The sequence below is a fragment of the Poecilia formosa genome, unplaced genomic scaffold (genome assembly GCF_000485575.1).
Source record: "Poecilia formosa unplaced genomic scaffold, Poecilia_formosa-5.1.2 Scaffold255, whole genome shotgun sequence".
NCBI classification, from domain to species: domain Eukaryota; kingdom Metazoa; phylum Chordata; class Actinopteri; order Cyprinodontiformes; family Poeciliidae; genus Poecilia; species Poecilia formosa.
Genome location: NW_006800194.1, coordinates 606,791 through 621,806, shown reverse-complemented (window position 1 = coordinate 621,806; position 15,016 = coordinate 606,791). Strand labels below are relative to the sequence as shown.

At 39.9% G+C, this 15,016-nt stretch overlaps 1 protein-coding gene across 2 annotated transcripts in view; it reads left to right on the top strand.

The window, feature by feature from the left end:
• ttll10 (tubulin tyrosine ligase-like family, member 10) overlaps positions 1-15,016 on the top strand; it is a 44,078-nt gene that overhangs the window by 18,234 nt on the left and 10,828 nt on the right. Inside the window, exon 1 of one of the 2 annotated variants that reach the window (XM_016680725.1) lies at positions 14,212-14,254. The exons of the other annotated variant lie outside the window; for it this stretch is intronic. The gene's annotated coding sequence lies outside the window, so the exon portion shown is untranslated. Of the gene's footprint in view, positions 1-14,211; positions 14,255-15,016 lie in introns of those variants that run through there. 2 annotated transcript variants of the gene reach the window in all.

The window sequence follows — 15,016 nt, the reverse complement described above, 5'->3', positions numbered from 1 at the left end:
AGAATAATCAGCCAACTGACAGGAAGTGAGTATCAGCAGGTGGGGGAGGGGATGGTGCTGAATCAAACAAGTGCATCACTGTGGTGCATTGACTGGCATCTCATTAAAATAACTGTAGATGATGATGATGATGATGTAAACTTTTAGCTTTTTTTTTAACTGATGTACTTATCTTGATATCACTCAACAACCCATTTCTAGTTAGGATAAGTTTGAGTGAAGGATTTCAGACAAAACTATCAATCATAGTAAAGAACTAAGGTATAACTATGTGAAAAAAGTCATTAATAGATCAGTTTTTCTTTAGAAAACCATCAAACAAAATGAAGTCCACTTCTTTTATGTCTTTCAAACTGAAAAGAAGCCCTCTACTTCCATCTTTACCAGTGCGGTTCAGCAGCAACCTGTGCCACGCCCCACCAGAAACGAGATACGATTCTGGCATTGTTCTCATTGTTGAGGGTCTAATCCCAATAATTAAACCTCAGGACCGAAAGTTAACGCCTTGTCCAGCCAGCATCCAGTAAAACTCGAGGCAGGCTGCGGCGTAAGCCCCCTGTTGGGCCCTCATGGGTCGAAACCCCAGCAGGCTCTTTATCTCTGCCTCCCACCTACTCAGCTTCTGACTCCCCAAACTGACCTAAAGTTGCTGGTGTGTCTTTCTCAGGTTTTACTCACCTGCACTTTGTTCGTGCTTGCTGTAACCCATCCGGGTTATTGTTCCAGGACAAAACGAAGGGGTATGTACTCAAGAAGAGGGAGAGGGAAGCCATGAGAGCAAAGGGCAGGTATTTGAGGCAGTGGGCTCATGCAGGTGAAAAGTAAGCTAAAGGGTTGATGCTTGACCCTTGTATCGTGTCGGGCCTCTCAATATATTTTCTTTGCTTAGACTTCATGGGTGTGTTCAGCAGTTCGTGTTGATGGAGGCGCAGTTGTTGTCTGAGTTGTAATGTGAACAGAGGAGGTCGTTCCCACAGAAGCTTGAGCTGACATCATAAAAAACACACAACAAGGTACCTAGGGGCTTATGAGGAGGGTGGAGGTGAGGCAACCAGAGAGGTGGGAGTCTGAGGGCAGGAGGGGTTTGGTGTTGGTGGTGTTGGGGGGGGGTTAGTCTCTACCATTGGCTGAAGACCTATGGAGGACGCACCTGTGAGCGCCAGAGGCTAAGGAGATTGGCTGTGACCTGAAAATTACACCTGTGGGGAAAAGAGGGTGGAGGGGTGGGTCAGTCTACATGTAAACCAAGCCCTTTACAAATTCAGCCTCTGTCTTCTTGAGGAGCTTAACCGCTTCGCACCGCCAAGGAGAGCTCATGGAAAAAAACAAGCCTCGCTTCGGCGACAGGAAGATAAGTGACGCGCTTCAAACTGGTTGGGTTTGTTCCGGGGCTTGGCTCATCCTCCGTCTCTACGGCTGCAACCTACCTGAGAGGGACAGCTTTTTTTCTTTCCGCCCAGATCGCCGCCCGAGAGGTCGATCGTCCTTCAGCGGGAGCAGGAAAGAGGAAGACGAGCCAATGGGGGCAGCAAGAGCCCTTGTACAATGATGCCTCTTGTCTTGGGTTTCTGGCTCGGTGACCGCACCTGGGAAAGATAGGGTAAAAAAAAGAAAAAAATCCCTTCTGTGTCTTCTTTCTCTGTCTTGAAGTTAGCAGTCGTCATGAGTTGTTGCTCGGCGACGCGGCAGTTTAAAACTTTTAAGAGTAGTGCTAAAACTGCAAAATGTGTGGCAAACAAATGAGATTGTTGTTCTTGGGTGGGATAGCAGGGTTTAGGGAGTTTCGATGAGAAGCGAAAATAATAATGTATCAAATTCCAACTCCATTTAAGCAGAGAGAAAGAAGGGGAAACAATAGGGGCTAACGCTCATTCCTAAACTGGATAGACCAGTTGGGGCAGGTAAAGGCAAACTGCCAGACTTGTCAAAGGATATGAAGACAGACGCTGACTCCTTCTTCTAAAGAGCTAAAATTCTGCTTACGACGAGACATCCGCAGCATCCCGGTAAGAATCTGCTTTACAAACTAATTATCTGGAAGCGGTAGTCAGTTACTTTAACAAACATCGTCAGGGGAACTCACTTATGAGCATTTTTCCATGACCCATTAAACTTTAAAACCTTGTAATTTAGTTTTATATCCTTATCCTTATCTAACAAGTCGCTGCTTGCTTTTTTTGGCTTTTCAAGATGGAGCTTACAAGCTTCATTCACTTTCTGCTGGGAAGTGGATGCGAGCCGGATGTAAAATGTCTGCTCATCCACTTTTCCTGCCTCTGAGGTACTGCGGCAAGTTCAGGCAGGGCAGAGGCTAAACACAGCAGAGAGTTTCCACAGTTTGGAAGGTGCATATTATCTTGCTGTCTGGGCTGCTGTCGAAGGCGCTACGAGGCGGACCAGCCACGGGATGTCTAGGGGAAGAGAAGCGGGCAAAATGGAGGGAAAATGTCGACCGAGTACTGTACGGAGAAGACTACGGAGCAAGGTGGAGGGTTGTGATTGGCTGAGGAGGAAACATTTGTTCATTTCTCTTTGTACACCCAAATAGCTGCTGGTCACATGAGTGCCGCCAACTCTGCTGGTGTACGGCGGCAGAGCAGGAAGTGTAGGGCAGAATTTCGACTCATTGTTATTTAAGCTTCGGGAGAGGCGGCCTTAAGTTGAAAGTGTTTGTCAGAGCTTGAGCCACAGTTTGAATTCAAGTGAAAGTTTATCTCTTATCACCTGAGGAGGAGAATTTAAAGCAGCAGTAACGCTGACACAGAGCTGTATGACATAGCATTATGTGCCAGGGGCCATTTTTAAAACACTAACGCAACACCATGAAATCAGGTTTACCTTCTTTATTAGGGAAAAATAGTGATTAGGCATTATTATTCAGATTACTAAATACATTTTAGCGCTTAATAAAATTCAATTTAATTAAAAAAAAAACCTTTATCCTCTGAGTGGCAATTAAAGTTGGCATGTAGAGCCTATATAAAAATAAGATAAAATAAGATTTTTTAAAAAAGGGATTTTTTTCAGTCAACAGGCTATATTGTGATGTTCACAGCAGATTGAATTGCCTGAGCCTTAAATATTTAACTTTTCACAGCTTTTATTCAAAGTTATAAAATTTTCCCTAATAGTAGGAACAATAAGTTTAGTAGTAAAATAGAAAACATTTAAAAAGTGAAACTTTACAGAGTAAAAACAGAGAAAACGTTCAAAAAGTCAAATCAGCTGAACATTTTTGTCTTTCATTTGAAATATTCAAATCAGTTAAAATACAGAGGCAGCAAAGGCGGTAGGTTTACGAGAGGGAATGGGGGTGGAGCAACCAAATAATATGTAAAACCAACTCCATCAGTGAACATATATGTAGAAACCAGCACAATAAGTGGCGCCTGTATGATAACTAGTTCTCTAGCCTAAATATCACAGTAGCTGTGTTGGCCCTGCTCTGAAGGGCCAATTAGCTTGCGATGAGATAAGGCCGGGAGTTAAATAAGGTTTTGGGTTTCTCTCCGCCATTGTTTTCTCACAAAGACAGCAACTATTGATTAAGGGCCAGGCCGGTTTACCTATCGGGTTGTTCACTTCGCAGCAGAGTCACATTCCAGCAGAGAGGGCAGAGTTACCTGATCACGCCTCACTACCAACAGGCAAAGGAGCGTGGGTAGCTGTTGAGACTCCCACTGCTAGGAGCGCCGTGACCAACAATTGGGAAAAAAAAAGAAAAAAAAAACTCAACTCTGTAGAACATAGCCACAAGCGGGAGAGGAAGTATCTGGACAAATGGAGGATAAACTGATAGGACGTTTGAGTCGGTTAGGTGCAAAACAAGCTTCTGCCCTGTTCAGGTACAGATCAGTTCCACTGCTTTGTTTCTACCTGCTTGAAATTTTCTGGGCTCACCCTCTTCTTCACATCTCTTCCTCTTTTCTTCCTCAGAGCGGCCTGCAGCGCTGGTTTATAATGCTGATGATTAACTAACTAAGAGTCGGGGAGAGCAGGTCTGCTTGACTTTCTCATTTCATGGGGCCTGCCTGGCTGGAGGGAAGACGGAGCGCTCTCAAGCAGCCGGCTGGAAATTCAAGATCTCTTTTTCCCTTCTCTTTCTTTCCCAGCTCCCTCCCTCTAAACATGTTTTCTTTACTTTGGTTTTGTTGCCTTCTTTCCGTGGGGTACCTTTCACGACGGTAAGGTTACAGGTGCATTCTATGTTTTCCTTCTCCACCTTCTTTTTTCCTGAAATTTTCCCCTCCCTTAAACCTTTTTTCTGCCTCCTTCATCCTGTCTTTCTGAGAAACGTTTGCATTGGATTACAGGATGATTGAAAACCTTTTTTTTTTTTTCTGACTGAAAACTGTAATTATTTGACAACTTGAACAAGGAAGTAGGGATACGTCTATTTGCATGTTTGCCATAGGAAAAAAAAGGGAACTTGAGGCTAAAATGCAAAAAAATTTTTTTTTAACAAATTCTAAAAATGCCAGGACAGGGTGTGAGGACTTCACGCGTCGTACCTGTGAAAGATCCGTGTTATTCAGTAAACGAGGGCTGTTTTCTGTGACCTTCTGCGTTCGCGCCGTTAGCTCAGGTCGAGCCAGACAGCATTCCATCGGCCTTTCATCACACGGCAAACACAAAGACAACGGACCGGGGAGAACTCAACGGAAAAAACAGGGTGGAATAAAGAGAGAGACAAAAAAAGACAGTTATCCTTCTCTTTCAGCATATGTCAAGACAGACGTGACAAAATCACCAATGCGAAACGCAAAACTTAAACTCAAAGAGCTTGGGATACAGTAAGATATGTAACCCAACCGGCTTCCAAGCGGGCGGGGAGATAAGGGGGGGGCGTCTTAAACTTGGTGGCACTTTATAAATGACTTACAGCCATGCTTTGTGTGAGAAGAAGCCCTCCCAAACTTTGTCGTGCCATAGGTGTAGACTAGTCAGAACAGGTTTTGGCAATCATTAACAGCCTCTGTGGCCCAGTCGTCTGTGACAGCAGGTTTAAGCGGTAAACCCCCGCCACATCACAGCTCTGCCACTTACTCAACGGCGAGGTGTTCCCCGCACACATGCGTCTCCTTTTCCACACGCAGTCCTGCTTCTGGCTCACTTTGAGCATTACCTTCACAACCGCAAATATAAAACTAATAGTTTGCCTTGACTGCGCAACTCTTTGCCGCCACCATTGCTGATAGAGTTTTCCCTCCTTTTTTTTTTTTTTTTCGTGACGTAGTCTTCTTTCTTTAAACACCGGACATCTATGGACATCCTTTTGTTTGGCTAAATGGCCAGACTTTGTCTTTATGGAGACCAGATATGTAAGATGAAGATTTTTCCTGTTTCAAATTATAGTTGGATAAATTAGTCCGTTCAGTTAACTTACTTTTCACCCAAACTGTTACAGCTCAGATGGGAGAGAACGCCATTCATTATTTTGTTTTCCAAAATAAACAAAATAGCAAACATGATTATTGTAAAGCATGTTGATGCCTTAAATATGAACGTAGAACCATTGACAAGAACATGACGTTAATTTATCAGCTATCGGTGTTGTTGGGGCGATGATGGTTTTCCACTGTTATTTTGTGAGTTGGAGCTTAAAATTTTGGGGGATCTAGTTAGATTTTATTAACCATTAAAACACTGAAATAAACATTAATTAATATTCTCCAATCAAGTACTGATGATTCTGTTATAAGTTTAGATAGTGGACATTTTTGGGTGACTATCTCCATCTTACGAGGCAGCATTGGATATCACTCCTTTCTCTAATACTGCCTGGTAATGATGATGATACTCATCTGCTGACTGCGACCAGAAAAACTGCTTTCCGCAGGAGCTTACTCCCGCTGAACCTCCGGGATCAGACCTGATGCTTGCGCAGTGACAGAAGTGCTTCCCAGGATCCATCTTACCTGACAGTGCTGGATTGTACAACTGTTGCTCTAACACTGTCTGGTAACGATGTTTCCTGGGCGGCTGAGTTCCTTCAACTTGACCGTGGGACGGTTGCCGACATGCGGTCGTCATTAGAGGCCAACGCGGAAGGGTAAAGTTGGTTGTTTTGAATTTTAGGGTAATTCCAAGAGAAGTGTACTTTATGTTTTTGGATTTGTGTTTACATTAAACTAGCACCATGGATATCCCCCCCGCACCCTTATTAGGCTGCTCTGTCCTGTTGATTGTTCAAACTGAAAAGAAAGGCGCTGACAGACGTTAATACATAAACATTAGCATGTAGACGTTTCCCTTGAGTAAAAATTTCAACCAAAAAGAGACTTCTGTGAAAAAGAATAGATTTCTTATGTGGTTTTTTCCTCTTGTCTCACTGCCTTTGGAAAGAAAAAAGAAAAAAAAGCCTATATAGCAATCTCAACCCCACCCAAGTTAAAGAATAGCAGTCGGTTGACGGTTCCACCGGTCCTGCAGGGCCTTGTTTCCTTGTTCCCTCCCCTGAACAGCGTTGGTCTTTGTGCTGTTTAGCAGTGATTGGTCGGCAGCGCTTTACCTGCGTGGCACATCCTGAAACGGACACATGAGCTCACCTGATGGTGGTTAAAGAGAAAGAAAGGAAGAAAAAAAAACAGCTCTGGCTTTCTCCCAGTTTCTTCCAAGCCTTTTCTACATAAAGAAAGTCAAACAAAACCCACTAACCTGAAGATGTGCAACAGACTTTAGACCTTCTTTAAAAATTTAAATGCTTGTAACCAACAACTTTAAAGCAATTGTAAATATATCCTTAGTTCATGTGATCCTATTTTAAAAGATGTAGTTTTAAACCTTTAAACCAGACGAAAAAAAAGTAAGGAACAGCATAGACGCTGTTTGTCAAAGGAGGGAGATATACCCCACAAATATTGAGCCACACCTTTATTTGCCCACTAGACTCCATTATCCAAGCCACCGCAACATGAAATAGAATTTTTTTTAACGCCCCTGTGCTATTACACGTCACGTTTCTGATGTTGCCACATATTTTGTATTTAACAGAACCATTCCAGCTAACCTAGCTTAACTCTCTTCATGTTTCTTGGTCTGTTTACTCACGCTTTTACTTACTTCACTGCATGCTTTGCAAATTTAAGCACACGAGAGGGCCGGGGAAAAAAAAAAAAGAAAGGGGAAGCGCTCATTCCAACCTGTTTTCAAGCTGTTCTGTTTCCTCCAGCACTTCCTCTTAGCACAGATGAACACTCAGAGGTCATCCCTTCTAGCCTGTTGATAGGCGTCTTACCAGACATGGTTAGATGTAAGTACTGGTGTCTAATACTGTCTGGTAATGCCGTCCATTAAACGGCGCTGCCTTCTGCTCTCTTACTTCCCTCCCGCCCCCCCTCCTCTTCCTCTGTGCATTTGACGTGGTTTGTATTGACTATAGTCGAGCCCTGAGCAGCAACGTATTGACGTTTAGTGGCAGGTGGCGCTGAGTGACGATTACTGTGGAACTGTGATCCTTGCACTGGAAGATGGATGAATTTCTCTTGGTTTCTTCCATGTGTCACGAGTCAAAGTTTCTTCTTTAATCAGCTGTCCAGAACGACATTTTAAATTTGAAACGACTTACTTGTAAAAAAATGTTTCTCTCATTTTGTCTTCAGTTATTTTTTTCCTTTTCATCCTGGAATAATGTGCATAGAGATTTTTAAAACTTGCAATGTACACTGTACAGAATCCTTTTGCCACTTAAAACTGTATAGTAATGTTTTGTAATGCAAATTGGAATGTTTAATAAATGGGTTAAAATTGTATTTTTGTTTGTTTTCTGTTCTTTAAAACACTTTGCGGGTAATTTTTAGACATTTTTGCCTCTTTTCTGGAGGCCTGCTGTTGGAGCTTTCCTGCTAATCGTGAACTCTTCCCTCGGACGCAGCGGAATGCCGAGCCTCAGTCAGGTGTGGATCAGGTTACCACCGAACAGAGCTTCTTTTTAAATACCTCAATTTACCCATGAGGTCCCTCCACCAGCTAAGCCCTCATTGTGCCTCCCGGTATGGCGGCACACAGTAGGCTGGCCTGATAAACCCGGGCAGCACAAGGCGTGTTTTCTGTGCTTCAAACCAGGCAACTGTGTCTGCAGAAATGCATTGGTTTCTTTTACAACACACAAAGGTAAAAAGTCTGTTATCTACGTCACAGACACAAGAAGAGACTGTAGATACTGCGTTAGATTGACTCTGGGTTTCAGTTGACTGTCTAAACGCAGTCAGTAGATGTTATCAGCTCGAACACAAACAGAAAAACCATTTAGCCGTTTAACACAACAAGCCTAAAGTCTCACTGATCGCCTCGGCTTGGGGGAAGAGTTTCCAATTCCCAGAAACATCACGGTCCTTGCAGCACTCTTCAGGAATCTGACTCAGTTTGCTCAGTTAAGAGGGGAACTTGTTTAATCTGTTTTAGTTTGCTAAAAGAAAAAAAAGAAAAAAAAAAGTTCAACAGGACTTACATCAGCCACTAGCTGGTTGTGGTAAATTATTCTATGAGCTGTGTTATTTATGGGTAGTTATAATGGCTTCCTGTAACTCTGTATTCAGATACGCTAATCCTGGCATCCTGGTTAATTAATGATTAAACTCAACCCACCATTCACTGAAGACTCGCTTTTCACAGGACTGTGATCAAAAAGGAACATTTTTATCTCTTCAGCTACAAGGCAGAAACAGATTGTTTCACTTTATAATTCATTTAAACACGGCTTAAATGAATTATAAGTTATGCTCTAGCTCTGTTGAGCTAGAGTTATGCTCAACAGAGTTGGACTAATTAATGAAATCTTATAGTTATGTTTTTCATTGATTTGTTATTAAACATGAGATTTAATATTCTTGTTTTTTGTTGTTGTTTTTTATTGTAGTGAGTAAAAAACAACACATGCTGGGAAAAGAACTGACCAGAAACACTTAATTAAGCAAATTTAAATTCTAGTCTCAATGAGAAGATTAAATATGATGCAAAAGTATTTTTATACTGTTATCGTTTATATTTGAAATGATAAATGTTGGATTACTTTTCTACAAAAATAAAAAAGTGTGAATGCTGCAAAATGTGGAGCTAACTAACTGCATTAAAATATGCATTGTGTGTAATATTTAAGATATAATTTACAATTAATAATAATAATAATAATAATAAGCATTAATAGTAATATTATTTTTATTACTGTTAGTTTTACTATTAGTACTACTACTACTACTACTACTACTAATAATAATAATAATAATAATAATGGTGATATTAATAACAATTATTAATATTAATATTATAATTGTACTCATTATATTATATATTACAGTTAAGATTTAGGTTAAAAGTTACCAGTAACGTTACCAACACATTAAATAATATTAATGTTTTGGAGGAGTCTCACTGCGGCTCCTGGTTCCGTGCAGGAAGCTACAGATTAGGGTGATGGCAAGGAGGCCAGTTATCAACCACACTTTTGGAACTCATTTCAAAGCTCATTTCGTGGATTACAGAGAACGCTACAAATGTTTACATTCCCCTTTTTAAATAAAGCATAACTCAAAACATAATTGATGCTTATTGTGCATTGTTTAATTATCTTTTGAGTGACACCTGCAGCATTTATTATAAGAAATAAAGCTTAAAATCTAAATTTGCTCAGGTGTCAGTGCATGCACATTTAGAATAAATTAATATTATATAGGACAATAAAGATATTTACTCTTAAATATCTAATTTTTGAATTAATAATAATAATAATAATAATAATAATAATAATTATTATTATTATTATTATTATTATTATTATTATTTATAATAATAATAATAATTATTATTATTATTATTATTATGTTAATTGTTAAAGTATTAGTGAATTTCAAATTCTGCACCTTATCCATTTGAAATACAATGTCAGAAGAGATTTGCACAAACTGAATTAAAAAGGCCAAAGCAGGACATTGTTAACACTAAAGGGTTAAAAGCTCATATTTTTGCGGTGCTGCTCAAAAATATTTTAAAATCTTTTTTAAAGCAAAAAATTGTGTTTAGATGTTTTCATTTCAGAAATTCGGTCATGATCTTCAAAAAAAAATGTTGCTTCATATTTATTCCCATTAAAATAAGAAAACGCACGAAGCTGCAGCACTGCAGTATCCAAAGCAGCGCGCACTGTTAGCCCCTGTTGCTATCCGCTCTGGTGACGTCGACGATTTGCATTCCTGGCTGGCGGACAGCCTGTGGAGGATTCCTGCACCGGCCTGTGCATGTTCAGCGCAATCAGACAGGATTTTTGCAATTCTGCCGGCTGCATTGAAGGAGGCCCGGTCTGCTTAGCCGGGTTGCCACTGGAGTAGAACAGGAGCACAACAAAGGCTGAACGGCTCCTGCAGGTGTGGTGACGTACACTTAAAGTGAAAAACACACACAGTTACATTTATTGTATTTACGTGTGTATAAATAGACATTTTTGTCAGGATGTAGATGTCATTCTGAAAATAAGCTAAGAAGAAAAACATTAACATTTAGCTTCGTTCTGCTACTTGTAAAAAGCAAAACAAAACGAAGCAATAAGCTTACAGATACAGGTTGGCCACTTAAGCCAACCTGTATCTGTAAAAGTTATATATTAAAAACTTTTACTGAATTACTAAAAAAGTTTACTAAACCATCTTCACGTGTAGTGTCGTCTATTTCTTTTTAGGTTAAAGGTGTAAAGTTCATTTTGTTCATACATGTTATCTTCTCTATGCTGCAAGTAGAAGAAAAAAGAAGCTGTTTCACTTTCACTTCTCAGATATTATCACAGAACATTACCGGCAGGCAAACACAGCTCAGATCAAACCAACATCATGAACCAATGCAAAATGTAACGTTTTGTGGAAACTTGATATTAAAAAAAAACAAAAACTGTCTTAAATTTCAAAGTTATTTAATTTGAAACACAGAATTGGTTCTGCATTATCCTTATCAAATAATCATTGTGGTTTAAACTTTTTCTTTCACTTTAGTTTCTGTAGACCAGTTTACTGATGAAGCATCTTTGACTCAACTTGTTTTAGTTTTAACTGTCTGCTCAAATGTGTGACATGTTGCAACTGATTGAACTAAAAGCAACACCACCACGTTCAGTTTAATTATCGATTTGAACAATGTGACCTGTTGACACGTTTCTTTTGTACAATATCTATTTAAATATTTAGAAGAAAAGTTCAATTGTTTTACATTGGGGTTTGGACCTTTTGACCCATACAGCCAGAGGCTATTATACTGATTTTCATTTTGCCAACTTTTCCATCAGATGTTTACTTATCAAATGTGCTAATATTTACCGTTTTTCAGTAGTTCAAATTGTGAAGTCCTTTTTTTTAGGGTGTAGAACGCTGCAGAAGTAACGCAGTCCTGATGGTAATTTTCTATGTTGGTCACAGTTTAGACCTAATAACTGATTTGCAGAAACTAATACTAATTTTGATAAAGATGCTGAGAGAAATTACTGATGATTAAATGACGTGGAAATCTTAACATCTTAACTTCAAAATATTGTTCCTTTAGTCAATCTTCCAGTGAGTGCAGAAATCTTTTAGCTGATGTTTGCTGTAACTCCACACCAGTAGTTAGTGCGAAATCACACTATGTACTTAAGGATAATATGTAGGCCCTACATTTAGAAAGATTCATGGAATGTTTATTAACGGTTATGTTGCTTTTCATTAACGACATTTTGAAAATGTGGTATAACGTGTTCAGCTTTAACGTACGGTGTAGTCAAACCCAACACATGAACCACATCATAAGAATGAAAGGATGGCTCCAGGTTGTGAGTCAGATGCAACTTTTCTGGGTCAAAATCGCCGATTCATTGCAGAATGCACCTCAGTAAAATTACTAGTGACACCCAAATGGTCACTGATTGGTTTGGTTTTCTATCATAAACCAAATCAATCTTGCTTTTCTATGGTATTTTTGTACAGTATTCTCTCACACGTGAATTTAATGTGCAGGGGTTTATTTTCATTTTTAATGTTTCCTTTGAAAACGCAGACTTTTCCTTTGAATGTCGCAAAACGTGTTAGATTAGACTCACTTGAGCAACATGGCAAACACTATTTCCTTCAAAGTTCATGTTTGCAAAGCATTCAAGTGCTGACCTAGCTCTGAACTGCTCAGAAGCCGCCATCTGTAGAGAGCTCAGCGCTCTCAGTGCACATGCACTTTAATTGGTGGATCCTGAGGCTATACTGGAGTTTTTCCTTCTCCTGGTTATATTTGCCCTAGTTATTTACCAGTGTCTCCTGATGTAAACTGTGAGTCTTTTTCCATCTATCTATGATTCATATGTCTTTTCATAGCTCTACGGGGTGCAGCTAATTTATTCAATGACATCAGTTCAGAAGCTTAACCAACTGGGCATGCCATATCCAGAAAACAAGCTCAGTCCAAGAAGTAGAGTAAAGCCATCGGAGAGACTTACATAAATACATGTCAGGAATTTCTGACCCACAAAAAAGCAGCATTGATACAAACTGTCAAGATAAACATATGTAGGGAAAACATTTGCACAATATCGCTATGTTAGTGATGGTTTTTTGTACAAGATGAAATAAGCGTATGCGTACCCTGGGAACAAAATGACCCCCTCTCTCCATTAGAATGGGCCTCATACGCTCTGCCCAGTGTAATTCTATAAGGAAATCATGAATAGGAGGGGAAAGGGAGGCCCTATTGAGACAGACTTTTCTTTACAACGTAACTCAACTCCATGTCTTCCAATATAACACCTCGACAAGGAGAATCCCTCCAAATAATAGGCTGAGCAGAGACACCATTGCTGCAGGCTGCATCCCGGTAATTGCTGACCACTTCCCAGTCGCAGGCAGTTGAGATGACATGAGAATGGGCGAATCTCCAAATACACACACACTCACTCACACACACACACACACACACATACACACACCTAACTTATAGCGTAACCGCCCCGAGACAGACGGACTGAAACACACACACACACACACGCACCCAGTTTCCATGTAATAATCAATGTGTCTGAGAAAACCAACATTTTCACCCTCTGGAAGTTGTTGCTGAATCTGTTTGATGTGGTTGAATTATTTGAAGTGAGTTAAAGAACTACAACAGTAATCCCTAGCTTTGATAAGCTGGAGTCTGTAAAGTCATCTATGGGAAACTGAATTCAAAACTCCTTTCTAAATGATGCCTTACATATTTTCAGTTACTTTAAAGCCACTAAGCTCATCAAACCTGATGGAAAATACCAAAGATAAACGCATAATGGTGTTGTTTATTCTGATGTCTCTTCCTAACCCAGACAAATGCACACAGACTGCTGGCATATGTTGAAGCACGAGGTCGACGGGGCTGTAAAACAAGCCTGTTCTCTTTGTCCACCTACGCAGCACTTTGCACGGTGTGTCTATCAGATGGCGGCTCTTTATCAAGGTGTGGCTGACACTGGCTCCACACAAAGCTCTGCTAAACAGGAACATGGCAGGTCTGCCTCTAATAACTGTGCTTCTGCATCTGTACTCAAGCGCAAGACATTTCATTACATAATGCAAAAAAAAATAATAAAAAATTATAATAATAACTGAAATAAACTAGAATCCAGGCACAGCCGAAGGCACTTTAAAACCCCAACAGCGCTGTAAAACTCTAAAACATGATGGTTTTTCCTTTTAGCCGATGTGCGAAGCGGTCCGTAGAAAAAAAGGCATCACCTTAAAAGCAGAAGTAAAACAGTGACTCTTTAAAAGTGACACCTGATTTCCTATAATACACATGTATCAAAAATGACAAGATTGTGTTTCACAAAAGGTAATTTAAAATATGCGCCTCTAAGCTTTGGACTGAGGACAAAACGAGGATCTTTGAGTTGTAAATGTTCAGATCTGTGTGTCAGTTTGAACTTTCTCGTTCTCTCTCTCCTGTTTGCTCCCGCTCTGCATCCACACTGCTTCCTTTTCAGCTACTCTGGAATTTCTGGTTTCACGTTGTGATATTATTTCATGTTAATCAACTGCTCCATGTTGTAAACCACCTTGTTGCTACGGTTACGCATCATAACACAAGAACAAAGCATAAAAAGCATTGGCAAAAAAAAACAAAAAACGATCCAGCTGCACAGCATCCAGACGCAGAAGGAAAGGTTGGAGAAAAAAGCTTTTTCCCCCGGCCAAAAACTCTGGCGTGAAAGTTTCAAAAATGAAAACCTGAATGAGGGCAGCAGAGCCACTGCTGCCACTCAGAGTGGAATTGTACTTCCTGTGTAAATAATTATTGGCTTTTTGTAGACATCTGCTAAAATGCTAATGTAATGATGGCAATAGGGGTTCACAAAATAGTATTTAAATCAATGTTTTTTTAGACTCAAGTTCATTAACAGAACTTAAAAACCACAGCACATCCCTTTAAGATTGGCCTCACATCATACTCACTTTTTTTCTAAAATGAAGCTTTGGGAAAATAATTTATTCCTTACAGTAATAAAATGTAGCATATTTGTGGTTGTTGTCCTAAATTTGCTAATTCTTAAAAAAAAAGTAAGTAAAAAAAAACAAACAATTTTACTTGTTTTGCCCTGAGTACATTTAAAATCCACAAAATGTTTTCAACAATGTGGTCCTAAAATTGTTGGATGTATGACTTTTTCATGCTAGATGCATAATTATATGGTTTTGGGTCCTAGAGGCGCCCGCCTCCTGTCAATTATTGTGCTTTTGTGGGGAAGGGAAGGGATTATTCATAATTTCCAACGGTAGTTGGGCCTGGGTGTTTCCTCCTGAGTCAAATCACAGAGACAGTTGGGAATTAGTGGATTTGCCTTGCAAGCAGACAAATGCTATGTTGCTCAACTGCATACTTTGGCTCTGAATTTGTCAGTAGAGGTTGATTAACGATATCGTCAACTGAGTCATCGGTACAAATTAATGTTGATCTTAATGACTGCAACTGATTCTGATGTTTTAGGAGTTATGTTTTAATTAGTTTCTTATTACATATTTACACACACACATATGTGTGTGTGTGT